General features: G+C 29.9%; 1 long non-coding RNA gene across 1 annotated transcript; it reads left to right on the forward strand.

Moving 5' to 3' along the window:
- The first annotated feature begins 364 nt into the window (after positions 1-364).
- On the forward strand, positions 365-7417 carry LOC127718832 (uncharacterized). The gene is made up of 3 exons (XR_007989955.1): positions 365-627; positions 3229-3297; positions 6996-7417. It is a non-coding gene; the product is annotated as an uncharacterized LOC127718832 (long non-coding RNA).
- Positions 7418-8424: the final 1007 nt, after the last annotated feature.

Genomic DNA, 8424 nt, shown 5'->3' on the forward strand with positions numbered 1-8424 from the left:
TTTTATGGGAAATATATGACAAAAAAAACTGTAGGTGACGAATATTCATTGCACAACACTGTTAACGTTATCGGAACATGATTTTGTTTCACTTTATCTATGTGCTATTTTTCCTGTAACTGTGTTTTTTCGTTTAGCTGATGAAAGTTTTTATAAAACTGCATATGCATTCAGTAAAGTTGCAGTTAAAACAGAAACTCCGAAGAAATTTGTCGAATTCTAGTTAAGTCATTGAACACATTTTCCAAAATGATACGGGTATTTTTTTAATAAAAGTTACTAAATTAAATGTTTATTTTGTTTTGTTTATGTTCAAATGAGATATGTAGAATAAAAAAAAGCAGGCTATCGTTTCACAAAAGATCGTAAATCGTACGATTTACGACTGGTCGTAGGATATGTTACCGACCAAGTTTACGAGTGTTTCACAAACGTGTCGGAATAAATATCGTACGACTTCCGATTACCGACCTCGGTTTTAACAGCTCTTTTGTGTGAAGGTCAGAAAATGGAGTCAACACGCACCTGTCAGTTCGTAAATAAACAATTTTGGATTCTCGATTGTTCAGATTGTAAAAGTAGAACGTGCTGGTTGTACGAGAAAACGTTGAAATGATAGCCTTACAGGTAAATATATGTTATGTCTCCTTTTTTATGCTTTTTAAAATCGTTTGGTAAACTTGGTAAAATCCCGGGTATTTTTCGAAGATTTCAAGCACAGTCTCTCAAAAGCAGACGACACACCACAGGGGTTTGTTACAAATTGCCGTGTTTGCTATCAGTATGAACCCCGAAAAAGTGATTTTTTCGGGGTTCGTATGGATAGTTATCTCTGCAAATTGTAACAAATCCCTGTGGACACACTAAAACTACTATAGTCAAAATAATTATGACGTCTTCAAAGGCTATTATATTTTTTTTTTGCTTTGACGTCTTACAAGATGTCATAATTATTTGGACTAACTAAAGCCTGACTGATACTAAACGTTATTTACCGGTAACTGAAAAGACCTTATGAGGGGGTTTATTCCCACTTCCCTCCCCTTATTCCCATACGAAAATCTGTGAAAAAAAAACTTTTCTTACTAATCCCATTTACCATGTTCACCCCAATATAAATATCTTACCAATATTGACACATAAAAGATACTGCATGGGAAGATTTAATACTTAATAGAGGGACAACCATGGTCATGATGGTGGTGGACAGAATAATATTTTGTTTTTTGTTAAGTTTCATCTGTTGCTATGCAAGCTTTGTTTTCCGACTTGATTTGGTGTACAAATCTACATTTTGTGTTGCAGAAAATTCATTTGAAATCTGGTTTTGGTCAATATTTTATAAGGTTCTTCCTCACTGGGATATTCATTTTTTACATGATGCGCTCTTAAACATTGCCTAGTTTAAGGGCCCTTTTTTCAATTTTAGGTACTATAAAGATTCAAATTTATTTTTGTCTTCAGTCTTGATCTTATGAGCATGTCAAATGTAAGCTGTGGAAACATAGCTATTTTGTTCTATGCTGATTTTTTTATTTGGACAGACTATACATCATGTACATATAGATCTAAGGTTCACATCCCAAGGACCATGAAAATAATGTTATTATTCCACATCTTGTCATATATACTTTACTTTCAAAAAATGGAGTATCATTGACATGTCTACATCATATGATCTCATATTGCAAACCTGACACTACTTTAAAAAAATAATGATGAATTTGAAATAAGTCATTTGATATTGTGACAATACAAACAGTTTCCTCTAGCCAAACAAAAAATATGTTTATGGCTTTCAATATAACCATATAATAGTAAATACTATTGAATCTATTTCAGCTGTTTTGCTTGGAAATATAGAAAAAAATATTGCTTTATCAAATTGCTTTATCAAAATTGTCTCTCAAAAAGTTCTGATACAGGCATTTGGATGGACATGTATGGGAAACTAAAGATTAAGGTATAACTTATAAAGTTGTTTTTTTGTGTTCATTTTTACCTATAATACAGTTTTCAGACACTTTGGATATTGTACAGTATTGAATTGCGTTATAATTCATTACATATCTATATTATTAATTCACATGGTAGTGTTTTAATTTGTACAGATTTCAATTGAAAACATTTATATATGATCAAATCACTCTTGAAAAACTTTCAAATATTGATAACAGTTCAAGACTCTACCTTTATCGTCAATTAAAAAATGAAATTAAACTGGAAAACTACTTGCACAATCTTAACAATTTTAATAGTCCTGAACTTTTAACAAAATTCTGTGTAAGTGACCCTAACTTGGAAATTGAAATTATAAAAAGGATGATATAAAAAAATTCAAAGAGAACACAGAGTAAAGTTTGTAAAATATTAGATGATGAGGAACACTTTTTCCTTCATTGCTAAATCAACAGTAGTATTAGAAATCCCCTTATGAATGCAATAAAAACCCAATATCCTAATTTTAACCAGCTTGACTCAAACTCTTAACTATTTTAGATCCCATTGAACAATGATAAAGATATTTTGTCTAGTGTTGTAGGCTATATAAAGCAATCCATGGAATTGCGAAAAATAAGGTCCACATTGGTCAATTATCTATATTCTTTTATATATTATTAATATTAACTTGATTTGTTTCACACTTTTTTCATGTGCATGATGTATTGTGTGTTTTTTTGTGTATATTAAGTTTGCATTCTAACCAGTCAGGATTTTACTTTTTTTGTAATAAAGTTATATTATGTATATACATGAAATCTACATTATCACAAGGACTCAAGGCGTATGTATTTTTTACAATTCATTGAAACCCCCTCTTTCTCACAGTATACACCTGTTTATGTGCTTAGAAAAAGGACAACTAATTCCAGTTAAAAGGACATGGCTTGATCTCCAGAGTAGTTCCAGTTAATACAAAGGATTATTAAGTTCCAATTAAAGCTGTATGAGGGTAAATATCGTACTACTTTCATGAAAATTTTTAAATTAGAAACAAGTTGAATTTATAAAGAAATACAAGTAGTATAAATACCATGAATACTGGCAGAATTGTATGAGATAAAGAGACAGTAAGATAAAATTATAACTGCACAAATAGTTCTCACTAACAAAAGAGGGTTCAAATCATATGAAAAATAAATTCATTACTTTTGGGTTATTTGTCAAATTTAACAAAAAAATATAATTAAGTATAGCCTTTTTAATTTATGAATCCTTATATTTCAGATACTGAGTGTTCTCTCTCAGACTTAGATGCTACCGTTTCAGGGAATGAGAAAGGCAATTAATGTTAAGGTAAGAATATATTTAAAAAGGTAACACAATTCTGATTCACAGTACGTACGTTCTGAATTTTTGACTGAAGAATTTTTGGGTCAAAATTTGATTGTTTCTCATATTCTGGCTTGAGTGATTGATCTGTTAGTCTTGAATTAGTTGAACTGTTTAGAATATTCATTCAGATTTTATTTTAAAGAAGTTCACAGCATATATATATACATACCCTTTTTGAGTGAAAATTGACATGTGCAAGAATTTTTCTCAAAAAAAAATGTTACACATGGCATAACAATATTACACCCTTGCGTTTTAGAGTTTTACTGTTGGCCCTGCATTTGAGTTGTTTTCCTTAAAAAAATAGCAAAAATATCTAAAATTGGAAATTTAAAAATTAATAAATCTAGAAATTAATAAGAAATCTTATATATTATATAAGATATCTATAAATGTCTTGTTTAGTAAATTAGATACCTTATTTAGTTTATTATATATTTTTAATATTCATGTTAAACAGTGTCTTATTAGTCCACTACCACGAAGTCAAAGGGGACTTTATGTTTGCACTCTGTCCGTCTGTCTGTCTGTCCATCTGTCAGACTGGCAAATCAGTTTTCCAGACTTTTTTTCTTCATGCTTGAAGATATTGATTTGATATTTGGTGTATTGTTTTATCATGACAAGTTACAGGTCAAGGTGGATTTTCACGATTTAAGCTTTTCTCCTTGTTCAGTTAAAGCCCTTTCCCTAGTATTAAATTTTTGATGAAATACTTATTAATTACTAGATTTCTGTTCAAAGGGAAATAACTCATTTTTTAACTTTCCCTAGAATTAAATGTTTGATGAAATACTTATCAATTACTAGATTTCTGTTCAAAGGGAAATAACTCATTTTTTAAAAGATTTGTAAAAGACATTGTATTAAGATAAATGACATTTTGGATTTTTTTCCTTTTCTTTAGTAAATTGTTTGAAGAATTTAGTGGTAGGTTTGTTTGTTATTTTATGTAGTTTACATCATGACAAGTTATAGATCAAGTTAGAATTTCGTTCCATTACAATGAATTTTTAACCGGTAGGGGACTATGTATTACCATGCAATACTCATAGAATGCTTGTTCAGTTGAAAAATATCTTATGAATTAAATAAGATCTTTTATAAAGATATATCATTTAGTAAATTAATATTTTGATTTATTTATCACTTTAGGTGAAAAGATATCTTTTTTAGTTATAAAGATATATTTCATAAACTTGATAAGATATCTTATAAACTTAATGAGATAACTTATAATCTAAGTAAGATATCTTATGTATACTATATACAATATCTGATCTGAATATATTAAATCAGACAGATATCTTATAAACTAAATAAGATATTTTTTTCTTGTTTGAATTGTTTCAAATTTTGCCTGTCTGACCCTTTATAGCCAACTATGCGGTATGCATTTTTATAGGACCGCAAAAATTTATATTTAGTATAATGTTATGGCGTTGTCTATGTGTCGTCCGAAGACATTTGGTTTCCAGAAAATAACTTGTGTAAAAGTGTATGGATCTCTAGGAAATTCACAGAACCACAAGGTCCTATGCCAAAAAAGGAATGTTGGGATTGTTTTTTTGGGTTATGGCCCTAACCATTTATGAATAAAGGGTCAAAAACAGTACTTTTCTAATACTGTGTATAAATGGCTTATTTTCTTGACCACTTTAAATGGGGTTTCATTTGAAGGTAGCGAAGTAAAGAATTCTTCTGGTTCTTGCTGAATCTGATCATGTATTATAGATTTTGGATTCTTTGGCCTAGTTTTTAAATTGGCCAAAATTGAGGTTCGAAGAGTCCAAAGTTAAACTTTGTATGATTTATTAAAAAATGTAATTCTAGGGGTTCTTTGATAAACCTATTCTAATTATGTATTTAGATCTTTTATGTTTGGTCGTGTTTTCAAATTAGTCCACAAAAAGGTCCAAAATTAAATTTTGTTTTATTTCCACAAAAATGTATTATTCAGGTCCTATGATATGCTGAATCTAACTGTGTATTTAAACTTTTGAATTTTGGCCTGTTTTTCAAATAAGTCTACATATTATAAGGTCCAAAATAAACTTTGTTTGATTTCAACAAAAACTGAATATATGGGTTTCTTTGATATGTTGAATGACGAAATTAAATCTAACCGTGTATTTAGATTTAGGATTTAGGGTCCCATTTAAATTGGTCCACATTGGGATCCAAAGGGTCTAAGATTAAACTCTGTTTGATTTCATAAAAAATTTAGTACTTGGGGTTCTGTAATAAGATGCATCTAACTGAATATTTAGATGTTGCATTTTGGGCCCAGTTTTCAAATTTATCAACATTAATGTCCAAAGGGTTCAAAATTAAACTTGACTTTTAATTCTTGAGGTTCTTTGATATGCCGAAAGTAACTATGTATTGGATTTTTGATTTTGGGCCTTAAGTTTTCAATTTTGTCCTAATCCATTTGTAATCAGGGGTCTAAAATTAAACATTGTCTGACTTCAACAATAATTGAATGTACAGGTTCTTTGATATGATGAATCCAACCGTGTATTTACATTTTGGATTTTGGGCCATTGGTTATCAAATTTGTCAATATTGAGGTTCAAAGGGTCCAAAATTAAACTTTGTTTTATTGCATTAAAAATTGAATTCGTGTGGTTCTTTGATATGCTGAACCAAATCATGTAATAAGATTTTGGATATTGGACCGTAATAGGTATATGTTAAATTTTGACATTTTTCAAACACTTAAAAGTGTCTTCTTTAGTTGATTCAATTAGTTTAAGTAAAAGATTTGAACTGATTTGGTCATTAAAGACGATCAAATTCAAGCTAAGATATGAAAAATCTATCAAATATGCCTTAAAACGTCACTTTTCAGATGGTTTTTGTCTAAAATGGAAGTGGCCGCATTCATGTTCATTCTCAACCTTTATATATGTTATGTACATGTGTTATCATCAAATACAACATCTATTTAAATATTAAGACTGAACACTCATGCGGCCACTTCCATTTTAGACAAAAACAGTCTTAAAATTAGCACAAATGCTAAAATTGTGAAGATTTCAGTAATATTGCATGAATTCATGATGCTATAATTGCTATTACCTGCTGCATGTGCATTGTATTGTCAAAAACAACCCATATTTATGGAACAGAAGTATTCTACTTTCCAATTTATAGCTGAAAGAGTACATTTTAACATATTGGTGAAAATGCTATATTTTGGGGCCAAAAAGGGGTCTTACCGGGCCTACTCCTTTGTTTAATATATATAGAGAAAATCTGGTTATAACAGAAATATTTTGTAAAAGTGCTATACGTTCGGGCCAAAAAGGGGTCTTAGCAGGCCTACTCTTTTGAAAAATTTAGGTGTAGGAATATCTTTTCACTTAATCGATTCAATGCTAGAATCTACATTTTAAAGACTTATTTTAAAATATCTGATAATTCAATCATATAAGATATCTTTAAGAAGATTATCTTATATACTATATACATGATATAAGGTATCCTAAGAAGAATACAAGATATCTGATATATTACCGGTATATACTTAATAAGATATCTTGAAATTGAAGAAATATAAAAAAATGACTTGCTATACACTTAATGTTAGAAATATATTTTTGCAATTGTCCTTTTTTTAAATTATCAACAAGATTATGCTTTTTATTTTTCAGAATCAATATCAGAGGTTGAAAACAAAAAACTGAAAGGAAAGAGAAAAGCTGCAGATGCAAGAACAAAACTTATAATGAAAATAATAACTCTTGATTTATGGAAGGAATGTGTTGCCTTCAAAGAATAAATTACAGATCTTGTTTCTTATTTCTTAGGAATGTAAACTGTCTCAAGGATTCAAATTTTAATATTTGTTTCATTGGCAATATGTACTTGACAAGAGGAGTAAAAATCATTTTCATGTTCTGTTCATTTGAAGACAATTTCAGCTGAAATTATTCTTTGACCAACATATATATACTGTTGAAATAAAAAAAAAAATAATGGTGAAAATTGAGTTAAATTATATTATAAAGATACATGTATACAAATAATGTGAAGAAAATGCAACTTAATTTAAATACAGGAAATTAGAAGTTGAGTTTAACTATAGTTGTAGAAAATCAGTTGTTTAAAATCTTTTTTGACACTTTGTTATATTCTTTTGTATTTCTGAATATTGCAATTTTAACTCGTCCTAAAGACATTGTGAGCTTTTGCCATCAGTTACAAAATTGCTGTCTGTCGTGCTGTACTTTTTCATTAATCTCCTCTAAAAACTACTGAACCCATTTAACTCTAATAATAACCAATGCAACCAATTTGCATAGGATATGATGTGTTTGACCTGTATGTCTGTCTGTCAGTCCTGTTCTGGTCAACACAACTCTTCTAAAATCACACAATGGAATGTCATGAAACCATGTAGATAATAAGGACATACTGTGCAAATGTGCATATACACACGAAATTGTGATTCGGTCATTCATATTTTTTTCTAGAGGCTATTGCCCTATGAACTTAAGAGAATTTCAGATGCAGATCGGGGATTTTGAAGAAAGGGGGAATGGGGGCAAATTAGTAAAAGTTTGGAGTGGAACAGGTAATTAAACCCCATCTATGGAGTTGTACCCCACTATGAATGAGAGGAGTCATACTGTTTAGCCTTGTTCTTCCATGCATTCCACCACTGGACGTTAAGCAACCAACAATCAATCAATCAATGCATTCCATGAAATATCAGTTGCATTTTTCACATAAACTACAATTAGAGCTTCCTGAAACTTGTTTTATAGCTTCATTGCAGCATTTCCATCTCAGTGTAACGGTTGTAAAAAGGCGTTAAAGCAGTAGGACAGAGAAGACCAAATCAACCAAGAATGATATTGATTTTGAAAGTTTATGTTTCTGTAGAAAGAAATGGAATCTTGTGTATTTTCTGTTCAAATCATATATAACAGTTGGTTCAAATTGAGCTTAAAATTGAAAACTGGTTGCCATGATATAGCCAATACAGTGCTGATAATAGTGTTTAAAACCACCAATCAAACAACCCAGATCCCTTAAACTACATAGTTTGACTGCACATATATTGCAGAACTTTGTGAC

This window comes from Mytilus californianus, unplaced genomic scaffold (assembly GCF_021869535.1).
Source record: "Mytilus californianus isolate M0D057914Y unplaced genomic scaffold, xbMytCali1.0.p SCAF_10, whole genome shotgun sequence".
Classification (NCBI taxonomy): Eukaryota; Metazoa; Mollusca; class Bivalvia; order Mytilida; family Mytilidae; genus Mytilus; species Mytilus californianus.